Here is a 26,278-nt window from a genome sequence, read left to right on the forward strand (position 1 = left end):
GCCCATTCTCTGCAGCAATGTAAACAAGTAAGGCCAAAGAACACTATCAAAGGCCTTATTAATGTCCAGATTTAGCAACAAAACCTCTTTAGAATGCAAATTGGCATCTTGAATAACATTTAAAGTGAGGCGAATATTATCAGTAATAAATCTGTCCGGGATAAAACCTGACTGGTCTGGAGAGACCAAAGAGGAGATGACAGGGGCCAACCTGTCTGCCAAAATGCGACTGAATAATTTCAGATCGTTATTCATTACTGAAATAGGCCTGTAGTTTTGTGGTAAATGGTGGTCTTTCTGTGGTTTGGGTAATAAAGACATATTAGCCAGCAGCATGTCCTCAGGAAATTTACCTCCCTGCAACACATCATTAAATAAAGTTATCAGATAGGGAGCCAACGTTGAGGCAAAGTGTTTATAATAATGAGCAGTAAATCCGTCAGGACCCGGTGCAGTGGAGCTTTTTAGCGTGCTAATCGCACGGGTTATGTCCTCCAAGGTACAAGGGGCATTAAGAGAGGCTAACTGAGAAGGTGAGAGAGCAGGGAGGGGTATAGAATCCAGCCACGAGTTGGGTGGTGGAACAGAATTCGACTGTGGAGGGGTTAATAGATTGGAATAAAAATTTTCAAAAATACCCATAACTTCTTGAGGAAGAGACGATACAGCGCCAGAGTTAGTGCGTAACTTATAGATATGTGGGGGGCGCAAAGAGTGATTCAATTTCCTTGCAAACATAGTAGACGCTGAGTTGCTGTGTAATAAAAATGAGGCCTTCGACCAGCGGAGAGCTTTTTCGGTCTTTAGAGAAAGTAGAGTATTCAATTCTAAACGCTTTTGAGATAATAGCTGTTTATTGAGGAGAGATGGGTTCCCAATGTGACTTCTGTAATGTGCTTCTAATTCTCGGGTAAGTTGTAGAATTTGCTGCCATCGTTTTCTATTTCTGGAAGAAGCCATGGAGATTAGGCGGCCACGTAGGACCGCCTTATGTGCTACCCATAGTGTGGCTGGAGATATATCAGGAGTAGAATTAGATTGAAAATATTCTTTAAATAGAAGTAACCACCTCTTGGTGAGAGTTAATATCAGTGAGCATAGAGTCATTAAGTCTCCAAGATTAAGGGGTAGGTGCCAACCCTATAAACGTGATAGATAAAGCTATTATATTGTGATCCGACCAGAGACTCAAGTGAATGCAAGCTTTCCTAGAATTAGCTAGCAAGATGGGGGTACAGTAGATATAATCTAATCTAGCATAAGAGTCATGTGGGTGAGAATAAAATGAATAATCCCTGGCTCCCACATTATGTACCCTCCAGGTATCAACCAACTGGAGGGCATCCAGTTTTTTAGTAAGGGATTTTGGGAAAGCTTGGGAAGATTGCGAGGGGGAGCTACGGTCCAAAAGCGGGTTTGCTACCAGGTTAAAATCACCACCCACCAATAGATGGGGGGATAAAAACCTATCCAGAATGTTAAAAAATTGAGAAAAAAAGGAAGCTTGTGCCAAGTTAGGCGCATAGATATTAGCGATCGTAAGTTCACGACCCGAAAGGGTGCCTTTAAGAATGATAAACCTACTGTCCGGATTACGGTACACATGTTGAACCTCAAAAGGGAATGAATTATGCAAAAAAATGGCTACACCTCTGCTTTTAGAGGAATGTAAAGTGTAATATCCTTGCCTGTAGGATTTATGAAAATATGTCGGGTGTTTTGCGGCTGCAAAGTGGGTCTCCTGTAGTAAAATAATTTTAGCCCCTAATCGCTTATATTGAAGAAAGGCTGTTTTGCGCTTGTTTGGTGAGTTGAAACCCTGGACATTATGCGAAATACATTGAATAACCATGGCAAATGGAAATAATAGCTATCGGCATAAAAGTACATATTGACAGGACATCTCTAAGAACTATTTGGCTAGACATTAGAATCAGCAGATCCACAACAAACAAAGCAATAATCTGTAGTGACAATTTAAGGAACATCCAGACCCCAGTGTGGGCACCAGGACATCCACAAATCAGCACAAAACCAATATCATGTACTAAAGCTTTATAAAGAGGAAAGATAGAAAGCAATAGAGGTGAGGTTTTAAGAGCTTCTACAATTAAAAGGTTAGCTAGAAAACATGGATCAGGCCTTTTGCCATACCTGAAAAAACAGAAAAATTAAACATCAAAGGGCCAATTAGGCCCAAACCCTGACGCTGTAAAGCATGGAAACCAGAGCCGCCACCCCACAATCGGGAGGTGACATCTCCGGCCATGCCAAACGGCAGGGTGGGGTCACGTGTCCAAGAGTCTTAAGATCATGAACATACGGGCGGTGTAATATAGGTCCGAAGACCTTAGTTAAACTTTAACACATTCAGATATAAATACCAAAAACGCAAACATAATATGCAGGGATATAGAGACATCTCAATAGTGACCAAGGAAAACATCCAAAGGATGTATGAGACACAGATCCATCTATAATGGTTCATCCTGGTTCTTGTCTGACTCTCCTCCGTTCTCTTCTTGGAGATGAAGTGTGCCATATTGGAGATACCCGAGGAGTGGAAGGAGGGCGTTGAGGACAAGGAGGATCAACCAAGCCCAATTTGGCCAAAATATCCTGGCCCTCAGGGAGAGATGTAGCTGTGTATGTGCTTCCATTGTGGGGGACTATCAACCTAAAAGGGAAGCTCCATTTATAGCGGATCTGAGCTGAAAAAAGGGTGGACGTAATTTCCTTCATTTTTCTGCGTCTCTCCAATGTAGCCGGAGAGACATCTGGGAATATTTGCAAAGCGGAGCCTTCAAAAGTGATTGTTGGGATATTGTGGGCAGCCCTGAGTATATTTTCTTTAATCAGGAAATCCTTCATACAGAGGACAATGTCGCGAGGTGGTTTATCGTTAGGAGGTTTTGGGCGCAGGGCTCTGTGAATGCGGTCACAAGCAAAGGACCCGGTGTCGTGATCTGGAAGGAGTGATTGGAATTGCTTGGTCATGGCTTTTAAAAGGTCATTCACAGACTCTGGGACTCCTCTGACTCGTAAATTATTCCTGCGGTTACGATTATCAAGATCCTCAACCTGTGCCTGCAATTGTGCAAAGGCTGTCTGTAAATGATCGTGATCCCTGGAAAGCTTACCATAAGCCAGTCTGAGTTCATGTTTGGTTTCCAAGCAGTCGGTTCTGGAGCCCAATGCCGTTATTTCCTGGGATAGAACATTCGTGCTCTTGTGGAGTTCTGATTGGAATTTAGCAGCTAGCTTAGTGTACATAGTTCCAGGCAAGATTCCAAGTCCCCTTTGGTAAGTTGCTGTGCACATTCATTGTCCTGAGTTAATAGATGAACTACGGTATCCTGCTTGGGACCGGATGGAGATGCTCGTTCTGTATTATCTTGAGACATGTTGCTTATCTTGTTGTTGTTTTAAGTAGGTATGTCGTAAGGGACTTTTGAGCTTGTCCCTTCTTTTTCTTGGTGGATGGCATATAGGAAGTCCCTTGGGGGTGATCAGCTGAAAATTGGATGGCCAAGGAAGATAACCCCAGGAGACCTATAATGCCCTAAGCAGGTACATTATGATAGTTACATGGATGCGGTCAGGCACATCAGCAGGATCGTTATATTGTAAAAATTATTATTAAGACACAGAAATGCAGAGTGGACAAAGGCTGCAACAGGCTCCCCCCAACGAGGCCAAGGATCCAAGAGCTGGCTCCAATTCCCACCACAGGAGGCCTTTGGGCCCAGCAGGGGTCACATTCACAGGGGGAGGAGCACGCAGACCAGAGAGTGGGAGCCAAGGACCACCGAACGTTGGAGGGGGACCAGATAACCAGCACCCGCCCCCCCTATACTGCTTGTACTCACTGCGATCCAGATGGGACAGGATCAGGGCTGGATGGAGCAGGTCACACTAGGCCGCAGGCCTCCGCCGCCTCAGAGGAGGGAAATAAGGTCCAGCGCCCCCCCAGATATAGGGAATGGTCAAGGTGCCTCCGATGCCCCGGATGGGTCCACCTCCACCCGGATGGCCGCGGATTCTGTGCCAGGGCTCCGCAGTTGCACCAGGCCGCGGACCTCCACGGTCACGGAGAGGGTTAATTCAGTCTGGACCCCCTCTCCCAAATGCAGAGGATAGTGAGGGAGCCCCCTGTGCCTCAGATGGGTCCGTGGCCACCAGATGGCAGCGGAGATGAGACCGAGGCTCCGCAGCCACACCAGATGCAGCCTCCAGTACCCCGTACGATGCCCCCGCTGCCCGGATGACAGCGGATTACAATCCCGGGCGCCGGATCTCTGGATCTTGGACACACCCCCTTCTGTAAATATTCTTATTGCACCCTTTTGACCTTTTAGTAATAAATCTTACTGTCTGAAAGTGTTGAACTGTTTCTAAAGCTCTTTAATGCAAACTAAGAATCCCTGTCTATGAAGCGCGCTACTGTGTGTTTTAAATGTCTGCGTACACCTGCCTGCGGTGACATTGTGTATACAAACAATTATTCAAACATCATATTGTTATTGCTGATATTGCCAAGTTTCCCCTCTCTCTGTACAAAAAGAAGGTGGTGACAGTGTGAAGGATTAATTGCGTAATTAACCTGACCCAGTAACAATCGCTCCCAGGCTCCAAGTACACAGATTGTCATCCATTAGCTGGAAAATCTTTGTGCAGGGTGCAGCTGGGCATGGTATTGTTACGCACGTGACAGCACGGATTTAGATTGACTAGTCCTTCGGTCACAGGTTTGGTGAGAAGGGCTGGGGTCTGACGCCACGACCGTCACAAGAATGTCTGTAGAAATCAGGCTCACAGGCACTGAGACAGATGAGCAGGCTTGAAAACAATAGAAACTGGTGCATAGTAACCAATCAGCTTCTAACTTCAGCTTGTTCATTTAAGCTTTGACAATAAAACCTAAAAACTGATTAGTTACTATGCACAGTTTTAGTAAGTTTCTTCCAAAGTGCCTGCATCCAGGGCTACTCATCTGTCCCTAAACACATGTAACAAAATAACAGCCTAGAGCGTCACATGCTGGTTGGGAATGTGAATATTAACTATACTGTATATGTGCATTATATCGTAAGCACCAGAACAAAAAAAAACATTTTGTTTAAGTTTTTTTTTTTTACTCTCATTACCAAAAGAAAAACATTGCACATTCTTGTTTGTTACAAAGCAGTTAAAGGACGAAAGTAAATATTGCATATAATTGGTGTTTTTCATTGTTTCTTTAGAAATTATAAATTTTTTAAATAATATTGATTTTTATTAGTGTATTTCTATTATTAATACTATTTTTCTGATGCTATAATGTGGTATATGCCATAGATTATCACATACACTGTACATTGAGTTATAGAAACTTGATGCCTAGAGATAATTTTATAAGATATATTTTATTGTACATGTTGAATTGCCCAATAAAATGCATACAACACATGACTGCAATACAACTATAACGAAACAGTACACATTTGTTCGGGTTTTATGTGATTATTTGGATGTGTTCTGCTTTTTATTGGGTTGCTATAGCGCAGTTTTCTACTTTTACTTTCCCATTATGATTTTTTATAAGACTTAGCAAAACTAAAATTGTAGAAAACACAGAAAATTGAAGCTTTACTTGGCTGATTGCAAGTGCATTGTTGTATTATTGCAAGGCTCATGGGATGCTTTCACCACAACAATCCCATAAGGTAATATGGCAATATGCTTTCAAGATATGCCTCTATGGAGAGCCTTTGTTCAAACATCTGTTCTTTTGTCCATTTTTTTGTGCAGTGTTCCCTTGTGCTATCAAGAAAACAAAAAACCAAGTAAAAAAAAAAACTGAGTTGATGTTGACAGAAAAGCACAGTTTGTCAGAATTTGATGTATGTGCAATAGATTGACAAGATTTCAGTAATTACACAGATTATTTTATAATCATCCTATATTATATTTTTAGTTAACATGTAGACAGATTTTTATTTTGTTTGCAATGTGGTAGAGATTTTAAAGATCAACACATGAAAGTTGATTAGCCCCGTATTTACCTAACAGAAACCAGTGCTGAGAGTAACACATAGGCTACATTTGTTAACCTCTTCTGAAAATGCTAAGCCACTGGGTCATGATAAAGATGCAGATTAAATGTTCTGAAATAACTTCACTGGCTACCTACCTGTTCTAAATCTTTGTTTCATAAACCTGGGAACTGAAACACAGCTACCTTGTCAGTCCTAGGTCAGTGGTGGCAAAACACATTTTTTAGACCCCATTCACGCCTGCGTGTTGTGTAGCTTGACGCTCTAAAACGATCAACAAACCAAATCCCATTTATTACAATGGCCCCGATTTACATCTGATTGTTTTGTCTCCTGTAGTGAAACACTTGTTGCTTAGTAAAGTGCATTAGCTTCTTTTCAGGAAGATTGGAGCATTTTTGGCTCCATAGACGTCAATGGAAATGCCAGAAAAAGCACAACACTAGCATTTTCATGTGTTTTACGAGCAATTTGGTATGCATTTTCTGGCCAAACAGCTGCTTTCCACCCATAATCTCCTCCCCTAGTGCTTTCTATTGGCTAAAACAAAAACACCTGAAGTTTAAAGACATATGTAAAACATAAAACACTTGTATACACTTGCAAAAGCACTCAAAAACTCTCAAATAAAAAATGCATGAAAATTGCTCAGCTCAGGTGTGAATGACCTGTTTATGTGCTGGGAGTGAAGAAATAAACTTGTACTTTTGAGTATGGAGAATAGAGTAGCATGTGACTCTCATGTCTAAAGGAGACATCCGTCAGCCCAGTCCAATCTCCAAGTAGAACATCTCAGAACTTACACAAGACTGTCTTACTTTGTTCCTGATGGCTGATCGGAGAGAAAAAAAAAGAATATGTGCTAAATGGGGGGCTTAAGGTGAACATATTGATTTGTCCTATTGGACACAGGTTTGCGTTAACCACTTGCCTACTGGGCACTTATACCCCTTCCTGCCCAGGCCAATTTTCAGCTTTCAGCGCTGTCGTACTTTGAATAAAAATTGCGCGGTCATGCAACATTGAACCCATACTAAATTTGTATAATTTTTTTCTCACAAATAGAGATTTTTTTTGGTGGTATTTGATTGCCACTGAGTGTTTTATTTTTTGCACTATATACAAAAAAAGAGCAAAAATTAAAAAAAAAATTTTTTTTTTTCTATTATAAAATTTTGCAAACAGGTAATTTTTCTCCTTCACTGATGTGCAATAATAAGGCTGCACTGATAGGCAGCACTGATGAGGTGGCATGGATAGGCAGCACTGATGGGCACTGATAGGCAGCACTGATGTAGCGGCACCGATACTGCTGCACTGATATGCAGCAATATTGGGCACTGATAGGCGGCACTGATAGGTGGCACTAATAGGTGGCTCTGACTGATGGCACTGCTGGACGGCACTGATGGGGGGCACTGATCATCAGGACCCTGCTGATCAGTGGCGATCTGTTCTCTGACAATTGCCGGTTATCAGCAGTACTTTCCTCACGCTGTGACAGCGTGAGGAAAGTGCAGCCAATAACCAGCAACTGTATTTACCTGGTGATCTGTGTCATTGAACACGGCTGATCACATGGTAAAAGGCCGCTGTGATTGGCCTTTTACCACATCACATGATCAGCTGTGTCTGTAGGACACAGCGATCATGGAGATTGCTGGGGTGCGTTGTGGGAGGACGTCATATGACGCCCTCCCAGAACTGGACAACCGCTCTGTAGCTGTCATTCGGCTATAGCGCGGTTGCCAAGTGATTAAGGAATACAAAATTAACATGAGGTACTGTCACTAAATACGACTAGTAAACATATCTACCCACTTTCCATGCAATGGAGATATTCAGTTCAGTATTGGACACCACAGCCTGTACGGAGCAGAACAAAAAGTTCCTAATGCATCATGAGTGTTGAACTTTTTTCCTGGTTCAGACGTTGTCAGCTTTGACATGCCTATCAGAAGAAATGTTCACATAGAGGTCCTTATTCAAAATAAAAAAAAAAAAGCTCATATATACATTGTTTTTCAGTTATCTCTAGCCATTAATCTGAATGACCTTGAAGTCTGTAAACTTACTTTGTGAAGATCCCCATACATTTACTTCCTTGACTTGTAATCACTATGCCCTGTTAATAGGCACTGCTGTCACACATTTCACAGAGCCTGCCTCCTGAACTACAGGGGAGAGGAGGAGTTTCAGGAGGTGGGGCCAGTGCAGGAATTATAGCTTACAGGCAGCTAGGTACCATGGGATATGTAGTCTTTAGAAATTGAAAGTAATCAGAAGAGGAGAAGCTGCAAAGCATGCAGGGAATCCAGGAAGTTCTGGAAAGAGATGATCAGCAGATAAGCAGCCCACAAAATGATAAAGGAGATTTTTCAAGTAAGATTATAATGGATTGTCAAATAGAACTATTGTTTGTATTGCTATTGCAATGCTGATGTTATAGTATATAAGTGTATGCTGTGAACTCCTTCTATTTCTAAATTTGCCTGAAAAAGGTATGAAGACTCAATGAACAGTAAATTTGTATAGTATTTGTTATTTGAAATTGCACTAGGATTATGTTATGTGACCAATTTGATGTAAATACGCTTTGTAAATTTAAATATAATGAGTCAGTAAAAAGAAAACTGCACTGAAAAAAATACTGAGGTCACCATTGTTGCTAGCTGCCTGGCTGTCATGCTGATCCAATGGCTTTGATACTTTCCAAAGGTGGTACCCTCCAATAAGTATGCAAAACAGGTGTCCTGACAGCACTGAAGCCAGAGACAGGCGGGCAATTATTATTCATAGAATAAGGTCAGCAATGCAAATCCCTTTAATTCTCTCAGAATGGGTTTCCTTCTAAAGGCAGATTCCAGTTCTTCTAAAGCCTAACTTTATATGAAATAGTGTAGCTTACTATATGGAATAAAATGCATTGAAAATCAAAACTGACTTTTGCTTTTTGCAGAACTAAGAACCTATTGCAGGCTTTTTAGTCACAGATCTCTCAGATACAAACTGCAGACATTTGGAAAGAAAAATGGTTCCTAAATAGTTAGCACAAATGTGACAGGTACAAATAATGAAGCAATTCTACTGAAAGTATCATTACATCAGACCAGGGGGCTTTCAGATGCTACCGCTCTTATATTTTAGTTTCTAAAGAAGACCAGATCAGAATTTAATAACCAATACCAAACAAAACAGAGACAAAGAGAGCAGCACGAAATACTAAAAAAATAATTGTACTTCGAACAGGGGCGGACTGACAACTCATGGGGCCCCCGGGCAATAGGGGATCATGGGGCCCCTGTGTCCTTGCCTAAACTCAAAAAAGCCTATGAAAAAGATACCAAGGCCATCTCATGGGGCCCCCTACTGACCCCGGGCCCTCAGGCAGTGCCCAAGTTTCCAAATGGTCAGTCCGCCCCTGACTTCAAATAATTTCTAGCTAGTTATCGGGAACTTTCTGTGTCAATGTACCACATCTCAAAGGTGATTAGGGTTCTTAGGACAGAGCACATTCACCCAGAACAGAATAAGGCTGATGAAGAGTTAAAGTATATCCAGACCTTTTTTTTTAGTTTTGGATAGTGTAGGGGGAAAATTTAAAAAAAACACCTGCCAGATTTTTGCCTATGTTGTGGTGTTTATACCTCTGGCCTATAGATGTCACGATATATGTAATAGGTTTTCTATAATCTGCAACAGTTTTTTCCAGTTCCTGTTTTGAATCACTCAAAGTCTTCACATGTATTTTGGGTTTGTGAGCTTGCTAATTAAGTGCTGTATACCTGCTCTGCCTTTTTATACTACAGGAGACAACATGTGTACCATTGCGAAAATGTCCCTTTAACTTTCTGTCCCGAAACAGGGTGTGAGTAATGATTCATCCAAAGAGAGGAGAGCTTCTTTCTTAGACAGTTGAAACTGGAACAGGAACAGAGGGGAATCTTCTAACGGGGTAACCCGCTGTGGTAACAACTTGGATGAATAGAAAGGGTCAGTCTCTCCAGTGGAGACTCAGTCAGCAATGCAAATTTGTCTTGGTTTCTGACCCTTCACCACTCGACAACTGTGTATCTTTCAGAATATGATGATCCATTGTACATCTGTGTCAGGAAAAGGGATCACTGCTGGTGGTGCTGTGGCTCACCTGCTCTATGGGCTGCAGTACTGGGACTTACCAGCAGGTGCCTTTCAGCAGCCAGGATCTCACCTCCTCCAATCAAGCCATCACCTAAGGCTGATTGCAGGAGGTGTACTTAAACAGTAACCAGGCCTGTAATCAATGCTTTGGTGTTTGTTTCCCATGAGCCTTTGTTGTCCTGTATCTGTATCCTGTCTCCTGTGATCTACCTGCTTGATTCTGACTATGACTGAACTCTGCCTGCACCGACCCAGCTCTCCCTTCGACTATCCGTTTGCCTACTCCTCTGTACCTGATCTTCCCGATTGATCCTGATCCGGCCTGCCTGAGTATTCTACCTCTCCAGCCCTGAAACCAAGATGTTGCACATTTACTGGTGTGTTTGGGGTCGTTGTCTTGTTGGAACACCCATTTCAAAGGCATTTCCTCTTCAGCATAAGGCAGCATGACCTCTTCAAGTATTCTGATGTATTCAAACTGATCCATGATCCCTGGTATGCGATAAATAGGCCTAGCACTGTAGTATGAGAAACATCCCCATATCATGATGCTTGCGCAAACATGCTTCACTGTCTTCACAGTGTATTGTGGCTTGAATTCAGTGTTTGGGGGTCATCTGACAAACTGTCTCCGGCCACTAGACCCAAAAAGAACAATCTTACTTTCACATTGGCTTCACATAGGCGTCTTCTAATTGTAACAGTACTCACAGGTAACGTTAGACCTTCTTTGATCTTCCTGGAGCTGATTGTTGGCTGAGTCCTTGCCATTTTGGCTATTCTTCTATCCATTTGAATAGTAGTTTTTCGCTTTCGTCCACGTCTTTCAGGTTTTGGTTGTCATTTTAAAGCATTTGCAATCATTTTGGCTGAGCAGCCTATCATTTTCTGCACTTCTTTATGTTTTCCCCTCTCCAATCAACTTTTTAATCAAGGTACGCAGTTCTTCTGAACAATGTCTGGAACGACCCATTTTCCTCAGAATTTCAGAGAGAAATGCACTGTAACCAGCATGTACATTTGATGCCTTCCTTCCTTAAATAAGGGCAATAATTGCCACCTGTTTTTCAAAGAATGAATGACCTCAATAATAGAACTCCACACTGCTATTATTTTGAACATGCCCCTTTCAATTAGTGATTCAATTACCGTATTTTTCGCTCCATAAGACGCACCTGACCATAAGACGCACCTAGGTTTTAGAGGTGAAAAACAAGAAAAAAAAATATTCTGAACCAATGAACTGCAGACACAGTACAGGGGATGACCAGAGACTGCGGACATAGTACAGGGGATGACCAGAGACTGCGAACACAGTACAGGAGATGACCAGAGACTGCGGACATAGTACAGGAGATGACCAGAGACTGCGGACACAGTACAGGAGATGACCAGAGACTGCAGACACAGTACAGGAGATGACCAGAGACTGCGGACACAGTACAGGGGATGACCAGAGACTGCGGACACAGTACAGGGGATGGCCAGAGACTGCGGACACAGTACAGGAGATGACCAGAGACTGCGGACAGTACAGGAAATGACCAGAGACTGCAGACAGTGCAGGAAATGACCAGAGACTGCAGACAGTGCAGGGAATGACCAGAGACTGCAGACAGTGCAGGGAATGACCAGAGACTGCAGACAGTGAAGGGAATGACCAGAGACTGCTGACCTTTGGGGAGGGAGGGGGAGCGGGTACCTGAATTTGACAGGTACCCGCTCCCACTTCCGCGGAGTTGTCCTTCCCTCTTCTTCCCGGGCCGGCTTCTGTGACAGCCGGGTGCCCACTGCGCATGTGCGAGAAGCGCTGCGCTTTGTGAATGGCCTGGCGCCTTCAGGGACCTTTCATGTGTCCCAGAAGACACCGGATCATTCACAAAGCGCAGCACATGCGCAGTGGGCACCCGGCTGTCACAGAAGCCAGCGCGGGAAGACTGTGCAGCGCTGGAGCGAGGAACAGGTAAGGCCCTGCAGGAGAGAACAGCTGAGCGGCCGGCCCAGTATTCTGACATGGTGGCCGCAAAAATACCGGACCGGCCGCTTTATATTCGCTCCATAAGACGCATTGACATTTCCCCCCCTTTTTTTGGGGGAAAAAAGTGCGTCTTATGGAGCGAAAAATACGGTACACAGAACCAGCAGCATGCATGTCATGACTGTTGGGTCTGTTGGATTTATATTACTCTACTACACCTGCTAGTAAATTATTTGCCATGTAGAAATATCATTTCTACCAAAAACAGTGATTGATCAGGTTAGTGAAGTCTGACTGCTATTATTTTGAACACAACTATATATATTGGGTGAAGGTTTGTTTTTTTTTTGTTTGCACTGTGTGTCTTGTATACTGGTGTAGCTCACAATAAATTATATTATTCAAATCACTGCTGAAGCCTGATATTCCCTGTGTCAGTCCACACATCTCTGGTCATATCCAGATTACTGACAATCTGCCTTGGTTTTCACCAAATAATATGGGGTTTTAGCTGCTTTGTTATTGAGGATCATTTCCAGAATAAGTCTGAATTTCTGATGTTACATGTGGGTGCAAGTTAGTATTAATAGGTGTAGCAGAATTTCTAAAAGAGATCCTGGAAAAGTCCTGTTCGGGTTTAACACATCTCCCAGGCTCCTCTCATACACTTTTAAAGACCTCTGATATTCTGTCCAGTTCAGATTTTGCACCTCTCCCTTCTGGCAGTTTAGGATCACCTGGAATTCAGAGTTAGCGCTCTAGAGCCTGGAGAACAGATAAGTTGTGTCTTTTGAGAGCTGCAAGGTTGATGAAAGTTGTAAAACTGCATATATGGAGACTGAAAGCATTAGGCTTGCTCTGCCTGACAGACAGGGTATGAATTTGTGTAGTTGGTGCTAGGATTTTCTTTTGGAGTTTTTTTGCCTTATTTATTTTGTGGAACAAACACCTGTAAATAGACTTGTAAAAAGCACCAATAAACACAACACTGTTTGTCACTACATCACTGGACTGGTATCTGTGCCTGAAAATGTGCTCACCCCAGGGAACTTTGTACCTGCCAACTATCCCCAGCTCACACAGGATATAAAATGACATCACTAATTTTAGTTACCATTTTCCTGGCATTTAAATGCTCTTTTGATCCAGTTAGGGGAGTAGATAAGGTCCAAACCCCCCTCTCCAGAGGCCAAAGCAGTAGGGTGGAAGAATGGCAGCAGAACATCCACTCTGCAGGCTGGGAAAACACTCTGTGGGCTCCCCCTTCGGTCACCTAGCCATTCCATGAAGAGCCTCTCCACACACCACCAAAACTCCACACTCTTCTCCCATACAAAGGTGCTATGCAGTGCTATATTGTTGACAATGGTGGTTGATATACGCTATAGTATATGGCGGTTGGTATATGGTGGTTGATATATGCTTTTAGTAAAATACTTTCTAAGATTAGATTTGAACTTTCCTCAAGTTAGTTAGAGACCTCAAACACTGCCCCCTTGAACCTTATTCATACCCTTGATGTATTTAAAGGTTTCAGTCATGTCTCCCCTTTGCCTTCTTTCCTCCAAACTGTACATATTAGGTTTCTGAAGTAGCTCTTGATATATTAATATTCTTCACATCTTTCACCATTTTTGTTACCCATCTCTGGACTCATTCTATCTTATCAATATCTTTTTGTAAATGAGGTCTCCAGAAATGGACACAATATTTTAAGTGTGGTCTCATGGTGGAATGCTGGGGAAGCAGGCCTAGGGTGACTGACACCAACAGACTCGACAAAATGATTAACAAGGCCAGTGATGTTGTTGGTTTGGAGTTGGAGTCTTTAAAAGCAGTGTTGGAAAGGAAAATGTTGTTCAGTCTTGGACAACTCCTCCCACCCCAGAATATGCTGGTCAGTCTGCAGAGTACCATTAGTGACAAATTGTTTGATCCGCAATGCATCACAGAGCGACACAGGAAGCACACTGCCATCCAGAGCAGTGTGCTTACAGTGAAGAACACACACCCACCCCCTAGTAAAACACTCCCATCACACAGTTAACCCTTTGATTGCCTCTCATGTTAACCCATTCCTGCCCAGTGCCATTAGTACAGTGCCAGTGCTTTTTTTTTTAGCACTGATCACTGTATTGGTGTCACTGGGGATGTCAGCGACACAATAAGTCTTGGTCTTCAGGTGGTTACAAGAGTGAATTATGTGTGGCACAAACTTCTAATGCTGGGCATAAAATTCCCTCACCCCCCAAAACAACCCCTTTTTGGAAAGTAGACACCCCAAACTATTTGCTGAGAGGCATGTTGAGTCAGTAGAATAATTTATTTTTTTTACCACCAGTTTTTGGTGCTATCCTGGGTTTTTTTTTGGGGGGGGGGGTTGGTACTATTCTGGCATTTCAGGGCCTCCAAAACTGTGATGGGTAGTGAGGAAGTGAAATGAGGAAGTTGCACACCTTCAGGCTTTCAAAGTGGTCACTGGATTTCAGGCTCCTGTATGTGGCTAGGCTCCCAAAAAGTTTCACACATGTGGTATCCCCAAACTTGGTAGAAGTAACAGAATGTATTTTGGGGTGTAATTCCACATACTGTAGGGGGATCAGGACCTCCTTACTCCTACTGGTGACCCCTCTAGTAAAGCATCCTACAATTGTATTCTCTTTTCTTACCGCATGTAGCCCCTCCTGTTCCAGCCTTTCATGGTGGCCTGGCCTGTGCCTACAACTTTCACTTATATTTTGTTTTTGTGCATATATTTTTCTGTGGGTGACATTACAACTCCTATTGTTTGATTGGACAGTATTTTCTTTTATCTTATGTATATTCATAATGTTCTATACCTGGTGCACTAGGCATACCAATCATTCCAGTATACTTACTTTAACAGGTTACTTTAAAGTGGTTGTAAAGGTAGAAGGTTTTACCTAATTGAATCAAGGCAAAAAACCTTCTGTGTGCTCCCCCCTGCCAGCCCCCCTTTTTACTTACAGGAGCCTGACATCGATACAGCACTGTTGTCAGGGCAGGGCTGTGGAACGGACAGGTAGGCCTAGTGGCAGGGTAACGCACTGGCTGACGACAACCACCACCAACAGACCGAAGTCCCTCAGGGCGCAGAGTCTAAGTCCCAGGCTGCCCTTCACCAGGGCCCCTGATGGTGGGGATGGACTTGACGCAGCCAGGAACCAGGTCACGGCCCCCGAGACACCCTGGCTGCGGTAATGGCCGCCGCCAATGGCGTGTAGCTGGTGAGAATGACAATAGCGTAGTCAGGCAAGCCGGGTCAACAACAACGGGACAAAACAGTACAGAACAGTAGACAGAGAATCACAGGTCACGGGCTGGGTTCAGCAACGGAAGGTCAGATCAAAGGAAAACACAGAGAATGGTCTTAGTCACAAGCCGAGTCAGAATACCAGAAGAGTCATGAACGTATACACAGAGCTGTAGCAAGACCAAGACACAAGTGCAAAGAGCATGTGCGGATCACAGGCTTATATGTACTCAGCCACACCCCTCTGGGGGATGGACCTCAGAGACCTGAAGGCATAAAAGCTTCCCACCATGCTCAGCAGAAATCCAAGATGGATGCCAGCACATGGCGTAACATAACCTCTGGGAAAAGGTAGGACCTTGACAACTGTGCCCAAGAGAAGCTAATCTCCCTGCTCTCTCGTTTCTTACTGGACATGGAGGCAGCAGTGGGAGCAGGGGCGTATTTACCACAAGGAAAACAAGGCATTTGCCTAGGGCGGCATTTTTCAGGGGGGCACAGGCCACAGGGTGTTCAACTACTTCTGTTCCTCGCTTTTTGGGTCTAGTGGCCGGAGACAGTTTGTCAGATGACCCCCAAACACTGAATTCAAGCTACAGTACACTGTGAAGACAGTGAAGCATGGTTGCGCAAGCATCATGATATGGGGATGTTTCTCATACCACAGTGTTGGGCCTATTTATTGCATACCAGGGATCATGGATCAGTTTGAATACATCAGAATACTTGAAGAGGTCATGCTGCCTTATGCTGAGAGGAAATGCCCTTGAAATGGGTGTTCCAACAAGACAACGACCCCAAACACACCAGTAAACGTGCAACATCTTGGTTCCAGACCAACAAGATTGACGTTATGGAGTGGCCAGCCCAATCCATAAGATCTTAATCCAATAGAAAACTTGTGGAGTGACATCAAACATGCAGTTTCTGAGGCAAAACCAAGAAATAGAGAAGAACTGTGGAATGTAGTCCAATCATCCTGGGCTGGAATACCTGTTCACAGGTGCCAGAAGTTGGTTGACTCCATGCAACACAGATGTACAGCAGTTCTCAGGAACAGTGCTTATACAACTAAATATTAATTAAGTGATTCAAAGGAAAGCAAAATCTTCAAACATTTTTCAGTTTATATAGTGAATGTTTGAGTTTGTAAAGAAGAATACAAACACTGCTATTTTTTTGAACAGTCTAATATTCACTTTTCTTCAATTTTTTTTAGAGGAACAAAACAAATTTGATATATTTTTCTTCATGTTTTGATTTGGAATAGAATGTGTAGTGTTCCCAATGCATTTGTGTGTATGGAAATAAAAGCTATTAGAAGGATTTTGAGCTTTATTCACTTTTTTCAACACACTGCTATTATTTTGAACACAACTGTATATACAGTGAGGAACAGAAGTATTTGAACACCCTGCGATTTTGCAAGTTCTCCCACTTAGAAATCATGGAGGGGACTGAAATTCACATTGTAGGTGCATTCCCACTCTGAGAGACAGAATTAAAAAAAAAAGAAAAAGGAAATCACATTGTATGATTTTTAAAGAATTTATTTGTCTTGCACTGCTGAACATAAGTATTTGAACACTTAAGAAACAGCAATAATTCTGGCTCTCAAAGACCTGTTACTGTGCCTTTAAAAAGTTTACCTCTACTCCACTCATTAATCTAACTTAGTAGCACCTGTCTGAGCTCTTTAATCATGCATTGCACGGAAGGTTCCCCTGCTCAAGTCATCACATGTCCAGGCCCGTCTGAAGTTTGCCAATGACCATCTGGATGATCCAGAGGAGGCATGGGAGAAAGTGATGTGGTCAGATGAGACCAAAGTAGAACTTTTTGGTCTAAACTTCACTCGTCGTGTTTGGAGGAAAATGAAGGATGAGTTGCATCCCAAGAACACCATCCCTACCGTGAAGCATGGGGGTGGTAACATCATGCTTTGGGGGTGCTTTTCTGCGAAGGGGACAGGGCGACTGCACTGTATTAAGGAGAGGATAAATGGGGCCATTTATTGTGAGATTTTGAGCAACAACCTCCTTCCCTCAGTCAGAGCATTGAAGATGGGTCGTGGCTGGGTCTTCCAACATGACAACGACCTAAAGCACACAGCCAGGATAACCAAGGAGTGGCTCCGTAAGAAGCATATCAAGGTTCTGGAGTGGCCTAGCCAGTCTCCAGACCTAAATCCAATAGAACATCTTTGGAGAGAGCTGAAACTCCGTGTTGCTCAGCGAAAGCCCCGAAACCTGACAGATCTAGAGGAGATCTGTGTGGAGGAGTGAGCCAAAATCCCTGTTGCAGTGTGTGCAAACCTGGTTAAGAAGTACAGGAAATGTTTGACCTCTGTAATTGTCAACAAAGGCTTCTGTACCAATATTAACACTGATTTTCTCAGGTGTTCAAATACTTATGTTCAGCAGTGCAAGACAAATAAATTCTTTAAAAATCATACAATGTGATTTCCTGAATATTTTTTTTTAATTCTGTCTCTCAGAGTGGGAATGCACCTACAATGTGAATTTCAGACCCCTCCATGATTTCTAAGTGGGAGAACTTGCAAAATCGCAGGGTGTTCAAATACTTCTGTTCCTCACTGTATATACACACAGGCGGTGGGAAGGGGTTAAAAATCCAAATCCCCAGCAAGTGGCTGGGGATTTGAATTCCTCCACCCTTATGCCCTAATGTGGCTACCCAAGCAGCATTGTGCTGGCTCTAGCCCTGCATACAGATACAATTCACAGAAAGTGGTGTAGGTGGTGTGAGGTGTGTGTATACACACACTTTTTAAATGCATGTCCTTATTTTTGCATTTTACAATACATGGTTCAAATGTTCCATTATGTCAGGCTCATGAATTTGTCAGTGGATTCACAAAACCACAGAGAGTTTTATCTTTGTATTTTTCTAGGCTATAGGTGAGATCTGATAAAAGAAAAAAAAATCCACTAAATGTTAATTACCGGTTTGACTATTTTTAAACTCCACTTCTACATTGTGTGTGATTCCTATGTCAGTTCTTTATGACCTTGTTCAGCTCAGTTTTTCATCCAGTGCCTTAGGCATCAAAATACTGTAGAATTTGTGTTATGTATGAAAATTCTAATAATTAGTTTTCAATGCTCAGTGTTTTCTGATTAAAATCAACACATAGAGAAAGCATATTGGTTCTTTATGGCATTTTAAAATACCCCTCCCCCCAAGTAAAGCAAGTATAAGAGTGTATTGGTTGTTTTTTTCTTTTTTCTTTCTAGCTTTTTGGGTTCCACCGAACGATACAGTGTATAAATCTTAGCCATACAAATAGAAAATGTAACAGAATACAAAACTGAAAATATAGTTGTGGAGGCAAGCTGCATATCCAGGAAGAATATAAATATATATTGTATTGTAATAAGAATATAAGAAGAATATAAATATATATTGTAATAATAACATACAGTATATATATATATATATATATATATATATACACACACATACATACATAGACACACACAATATCTCACAGAAGTGAGTACACCCCTCACATGTTTGTAAATATTTTATTATATCTTTTCATGTAACACAACACAACACAAGAAATGATGCTTTGCTACAATGTAAAGTAGTGAGTGTACAGCTTGTATAACAGTGAAAATTTGCTGTCCCCTCAAAAGAACTCAACTCACAGCCATTAATGTCTAAACCTCTGGCAACAAAAGTGAGTACACCCCTAAGTGAAAATGTGCAAATTGGGCCCAAAGTGTCAACATTTTGTGTAGCCACCATTATTTTCCAGCACTGCCTTAACCTTCTTGGTCATGGAGTTCACCAGAGCTTCACAGGTTGCCACTGGAGTCCTCTTCCACTCTTCCATGACGACATCACGGAGCTGGTGGATGTTAGAGACCTTGCGCTCCTCCACCTTCCATTTGAGGATGCCCCACAGATGCTCAATAGGCTTTAGGTCTGGAGATATGCTTGGCCAGTCCATCACCTTTACCCTCAGCTTCTTTAGCAAGGCAGTGGTCATCTTGGAGGTGTGTTTGGGGTTGTTATCATGTTGGATTACTGCCCTGCAGCCCAGTCTCCGAAGGGAGGGGATCATGCTCTCCTACAGTATGTCACAGTACATGTTGGCATTCATGGTTCCCTCAATGAACTGTAGCTCCCTAGTGCTGGTAGCACTCATGCAGCCCCAGACCTTGACACTCCCACCACCATGCTTGGCTGTAGGCAAGACACACGATAACACCAAATTTAACACACCTGCTCCCCATTCACACGTGAGACCTTGTAACATTAATGAGTCACATGACACCGGGTAGGGAAAATGGCTAATTGGGCCCAGTTTGGAAATTTTCACGTAGGGGTGTACTCACTTTTGTTGCCAGTGGTTTAGACATTAATGGCTGTCTCAGTGGTGTATTTTGGTTTTGTGCTGCCCTAGGCAAGACCCCAGCATCTAAATTTGTCCCACCCCTTCATGTTTAAAATCCACCCCTTCATCTGCAAACCTCACCCCTTCCTATTTAGGCTCCACCTCTTCCTATTAGAGCTCCACCCACTGACAACAATGGGGCGCTATTCCTCCCACTGACATCAATAATGGGGCACTATTCCTCCCACTGACACCAACGATGGGGCACTATTCCTCCCACTGACACCAATGATGGGGTACTATTACTTCCACACTGACACCAGTGATGGGGCACTATTCCCCCCACACTGACACCAATTATGGGGCACTATTCCTCCCACTGACACCAATCAGGGAGGGAGAGGGAGAGGGGAGAGGGAGAGGGGAGATAGAGAGAGGAGGGAGATAGAGAGAGGATGGAGAGGAGAAGAGAGAGAGGATGGAGAGGAGAAGAGAGAGAGGACGGAGAGGAGAAGGGAGAGAGAAAGAGGAGAAGAGAGAGAGGACGGAGAGGAGAAGGGAGAGAGAAAGAGGAGGAGGGAGAGCGAAAGGAGGGAGGAAGAGAGAGAGGGGAGAGAGGAGGGAGGGAGAGAGGAGGGAGAGAGAGAGAAAGAGAGAGGAGAAGGGAGGGAGGGAGAAAGGAGAGAGGAGGGAGGGAGAGGGGGAGGAGAGAGAAGGAGAAGGGGGGAAGAGAGAGGGGAGAGAGAGAAGGAGAGGGGGAAGAGGGAGGGGGAGAGAGAGAGAGAGAGAGAGAGAGGGAGGGGAGAGAGAGATGGAGAGAGAGGAAAGGAGAGGGGAGAGAGAGAGGAGAGGGGAAGGGAGGGATGGAGAGGAGGGGGGGAGAGAGGGGGGGAGGGGGAGAGAGAGAGAGGAGAGAGAGGGGGAAGGGGGAAAGAATACACAATGCTGGCTGGAAGTGTGGGCGGGCCAGACACAGGAGGAGAGGAGCAGGGACAGCTTTCTCTCTCCTCTCCTGTCTGTGTGAGGGGAGAGGGGGGGAACTGTCAGCCCTGGGGACTGCATATGCTGACAAATCCCCTGCAGTGCTGGAGGAGGGGGGGAGGCCGTGGGGGAGCATACAGGAGCTGACCGTATGCAGGAGATGGATAGGGGAGGTGACTGGTGGCACATAGAGCATAGAGAGAAATGCATGGTCCTCTATGTGCCGCCCGGCCCCCTCTCCATAGCTGACAGGTTCTCTGTCTCCTCGCCGCTGAGCACACACACGAACCCGCCTGAGCACGCCCCCCTGGCCAAGCACAGCCCTTTGCTGCGACAGCACTGGTCCCTTCTGCTTGGGGGCGGTGCCGCCCCCCTGTAAAAAGGGCTGCTCAAGGCATATGCCTTGTTAGTCTCGCGGCAGATACGCCCCTGGGCTGTGTGTTGAGTTAATTTGAGGGGACAGCAAATTTACACTGTTATACAAGCTGTACACTCACTACTTTACATTGTAGCAAAGTGTCATTTCTTCAGTGTTGTCAAATGAAAAGATATAATAAAAGATTACAAAAATGTGAGGGGTGTGCTCACTTCTGTGAGATACTATAAATACTAATATAATATACATACATACACACACACATCATATATATGCAACAATGTATATACAAATTTAACTGTAGGCTTTAGTAAATGCAAAGACCTACGTATAACTGAGGAATCCTTTTTTTCAACAAATTCCAGAAAGATCCCTGATCTGAAACCTGTTGGTATACAAAATATATGAGGTGGCATCAAAAAGTTTTGAGACTTGCTCTGTTTACAAGAAAGTACTTTATTTTCTATGTTTACACACTATCACCTTCAAAATAGTCCCCTTGCACAGCAATACAGCACTCCCAGCGTTCCTGCCATTTATGGAATGTGTCTTGAAAGTCTTCTTTTCATAGCGTGTCAAGCACTTTCTGCTATTTGTTCTGGATCTCCACAATGTTGTCAAAACGGTGTCCTTTGAGTTGGATCTTCATTTTCAGGAAGAGGGTGAAGTCCACAGGAGCCAAATCTGGTGAGTAGGGTGGGTGCGGATGAACTTGCCTGGGGACGAACATGGCAACACAGCACATGTTCAAATCACATGTGAGGATTGCCTGGACTGTTCTGTATGACACGCCAACAATGGCAGCAATGTTCTGGATTGTTCTCCAATGATCATTATGCACAGGTTGCTGAATGGTTTTGTCATTTTGAGGGGTTGAGCTAGTTGAAAGTCTTCCTGATCTCTTATCTTCCAGTGATGTACCTGCGCTCTTGAAGCATGCATGCCATTAAAAACACCTCGAACGACTCATTGCAGCATCACCATCAACTTGCCAAATCATATCAAGTGTCTCTGTGGCAGATTTGCCCAGTTTCACACAGAATTTCACTCTTTGTTCTAACTTTCTGTCCATGATGAAATAGCAGACGTGGTAATGCACGTGGTCAGAATAGCACCAGTTGCACAGCTCCTGGTGTACACAGGATGATTTCTTTTGGCACCTTAACTTATGAAGGTCAGTGCTCCCTGTGATTGTGCGTGCAGCCTTGTGCTGCCATCTGTTGGATTGTTACAACACTAGTCTCGAAACATTTTGATACCAGCTTGTACGTACAGAAAAACCATGCCAGCCCTGTAAACTGCAGTTGTAACCATAACTGCCCATCTAGCTATGAAGGAGAGGAAGAGGTAACCCATTTGGAAGTGTGCAGATGATTTCCATTTTGGAAAGTGATACAATGTGACTTAGTGCTGGTGGTGTAGAACAATGGGTCTAAACTAGTAGGGTCTCATAAAAAAAACTCAATAACTCCAGTGCACCCAGTGTTAATTTAAATTTTTAAAGGTCGAAAGGTGGAAATGATTTCTTTGAGCTAGGTGGGAGTGTATAAATTAAAAAGGAGTTCCAAGTTTTGAAAAGTTTTTTTGTTTTTGTTTGATGGTATTCCAGGGTCATCAGTTTGTTCAAACTTTGTTCTGAGGACACCACTTGGGAAGAATCCAATACGTTAATTTGAGTTTTTGGCAACCAATTGTGATATGGGGGATGCTTAGCTCAGTGGTAGATGTGTTTTTAAGTTAGTTCATGCCAGACAGGAACTAAAAATGAAGGGCCTGGTAGCCCACTTTTAATAAGCGATAAATGAAAAGTCCTTCCAACACAAGGGTTCCCACACAGAGGGTTTCAACTTCACTCAAAATAATACCCAATGAAAATGCCAAGCCACCTGGCTCTCTGGTTAGCAGTACCTCTGCTTGGCTTGGTCTCCTAGACCATTGGCTATTCAGGCTCTCTCAGACTAGGTGACAGGTTCTTGCTGTTCAGGCCCCACAGGGCCTCTTGAAAGAATGTTCCCTGTACCTCAGCTTGCTTCCTCCAGAGACTCATGAATTCCCTCCAGCCCCTTGGACTCACTGGCCTCTGCAGCTTCCTCAGCCTCCCAGACCCTCTCTTTCATAGCTGGCAAGACTTTCTCAGTCCATGGGCACAGGATCCCCATCACAAGGGTTGTAGTCTCCACCAGGAGCTTCCAGCTCTCCTGACAGGGCTCTGCCTTCAGGCTTGCAGCAATAGCAACTACTATTCCACCTCCACCACTAACTGCTCTCACAAGCCTATCATTATAAGGGCTGTGTACACCAGGGCACACACCCTGCTGGTTGTCCACAACACCCAGACACAGGGTTGGAGATTCCATCCCGTCCAAGACTCTTAAGAATCTCCAAACTACAGAGCCCCATCCGGCAATACCCAGATCCAGAGAAAGCTGAACAATCAGTTTTCTCCACTCCAAATCTATGCTCTGTAGCATTGCTCTAAGCAGACATGCAAACTCTGTGTCTTTTTCCTAGCCATTTTCATAGTGACAGAGCCCTGTCACACAATATACAGAGGTGTTCAAATTTCATTACTTGGGTTTCGCTAGCAGCTATTTGGTAGATTTTATAAAGAAGGGTTGCTGCCATGGTAGAGACTCTTTTTTTGATTGGTCAGTTGGAACATATAGATGTAAACCTGAAGCCTGAAAGTACGGCTTTGGGGACAATGCCACAAGAAATGATCAAGCCCTGCCTTATTCTTATGGCATATGGGGCAGTAATTGAGATAGTGGCTCCAAGTAGAGTTTTTAATAGGTCATTCAAATATATAATAGGTGAACGAAATGCAAAATAGGCCACGTGAATTTTTTAAAATTTCTTTTCCCCCAAAAATTCACTAATCACAGCTTTGCAGACATATTGTCATCCCTATTCTAACAGAGCTAACATGTCTTCCATGGGTAGCTTTAGGGTCTTGGTCCATTTTGGATTTACAGTTGGCGTATTTGGGGAACAAGTGTTGTGTTCTATCTATCTATCCACTCAGTTGTATCTGACACTTAGCGATTGCATGGACCGTCACTCATAAGCGACTTTTTCCATGAATTCTCTTAGCAATTATTTTACAGGGTAGGTTGCCAGGTCTTTCCCCAACCCCTACCATGCAGGAGATCCTGCATGGCCAGGGATGAAACTAGGACAATTTAGACAGGAGCCAATTAACCTACCAGCATGTCTTTGGAGTGTGGGAGGAAACCGGAGTACCCGGAGGAAACCCACGCAAGCACAGGGAGAACATGCAAGCTCCATGCAGGAGGCGCCATAGTTGGGAATTGAACCCATGACCCATTTACTGCACGGCAGACGTACTAACCACTAAGCCACTGTGCCGCCCCAGTGTTTTGTTAGGTAAGCATAAAACATGGAAATTAATTTTTATAAGTCGAAGGAAATAGCAAAATGATTAGGGAAATAGTAACAGGCATGTGAAGATTTTTGTGATGGTGGGTTTTGAAATGCAGGGGTGAAGATAGGCTTGTGTAATAGAGAAGGATGTTCTATTTCCATCAAGGTGATTAGAGTAGCACTAAAATGGTTGGTTTTAAGATCTGGAGGGATAGCAAAATGGAATGGAGTGGAGGCTAGCCCAAGGAGACCATGGGTGAGCTATCCAAGCCTCCAGAGTATTGGCTTGCATAGTAATATGCATTTCCCATCTAATCTCTGATATAGAATAAATTCTTTGCTAGATTGCACAAAGGTTGAGAAAGTTCACCCAGTCTGACTCCTGAGTTGGTTCAACTGCAGGTTAGCTATACGTGGTGTGGCTGTGGTTTTTTTTTTTTTTAACAGAGTATTGTGGCTTGTACATTTCTTTCTTTACTTGTTGGTCAGGATGTAAAAATACAATTTTAAAAATATTGTGACTGGCTGCTGAATGGAATAGTTTCAATTGAGACAGTTTGACAGCTGCACAGATACAGGTACACGTCCCTGAATGCAGACAGTGCACACACATGGAGGTGGAAATCTTGATGTCTCTGCCCCTCTTCTATACCTCTCCACTCTCCTGGGAGTGTCTTATTAATTTTTTTGCTGGCTTAGAATCTTTGCCCTTCCACCTCCCTACACAATTCTTTATATAGCTGTTGAGGGAGAAGCAGAGGGGAATCCTATAGAGTTTCAGATGAGCGACAGAGTCCCCTTTGACAACGTGCAATTGCCACGAAACGCGTTAGGAGATGCTACTTGACCTACTACTACTACCCACTTGGTCCACACCTTGACACGGGCGGCCATCTTTGGAATTGTGTATTGCACCATGTAAGTGCTTCATTTGTCTATTACTCCTTAATAAAAGTTATCACACTATCGGAAGCCTCTCTTTTGGGTTTATTTCTGAGCCCTGAAGGTGATTCCTGTTCCTTGAGCGCACACCGCACCCCTGGAGGTTGCAGACATTAGGATTCCACCACATACTGGATGATCGTTTATTCCACTGGACACCTGGGAATTCCATATTTGGAGAGGATGCAGACGATCCTGGTGACCACAGCAGAGACGACCACCATTCCGGCAGGTTCCCTGATCCATTGACCAGGATAGGTCATTATACTCCAATGCGCTATTATCTGCGCTATCTGGTTAGTGCATTCTACAGCCACACTTCCTACCACAGAAGTCACAGATTTATTTACGTCACTCCTATGATATATTGACTTTGACACCTATATCACCATTTACACCTTCTTAACCATGAGAATGTTGTAGTATTGGTTGCTTAGATTATTACTTTTATGCTAGCTGCGTTTATACCTAATTAGGTGGTCACACCTCATCGTGAGACAGATCTTTATACTCTAGCGCTGCATGTTTTTTGTATGTGACAGCTCAGAGTCTGATAGGGCTGTTGACATCCCATCCAAGGTGGTAACATCCAGCAGCAGGGCTCTACACAAGGCTCTACACAAGGCTTTTACAGAGAAACAACATGGATACAATCTGCTAAATGCACATATAATCTTATAGAAAGATTTGTATTAACACCTTGTTGAAACCAGAGTAAGCTGACCTTCTTGGGCACCTGAATACTACCAGTACCATGTCATGATCTATCAGCACTATTAGCTGCTCATTAGTTACTGACTAG

Source organism: Staurois parvus, unplaced genomic scaffold (genome assembly GCF_062004578.1).
Source record: "Staurois parvus isolate SC_StPar_1 unplaced genomic scaffold, SC_StPar_1.0 ptg000080l, whole genome shotgun sequence".
NCBI classification, from domain to species: Eukaryota; Metazoa; Chordata; class Amphibia; order Anura; family Ranidae; genus Staurois; species Staurois parvus.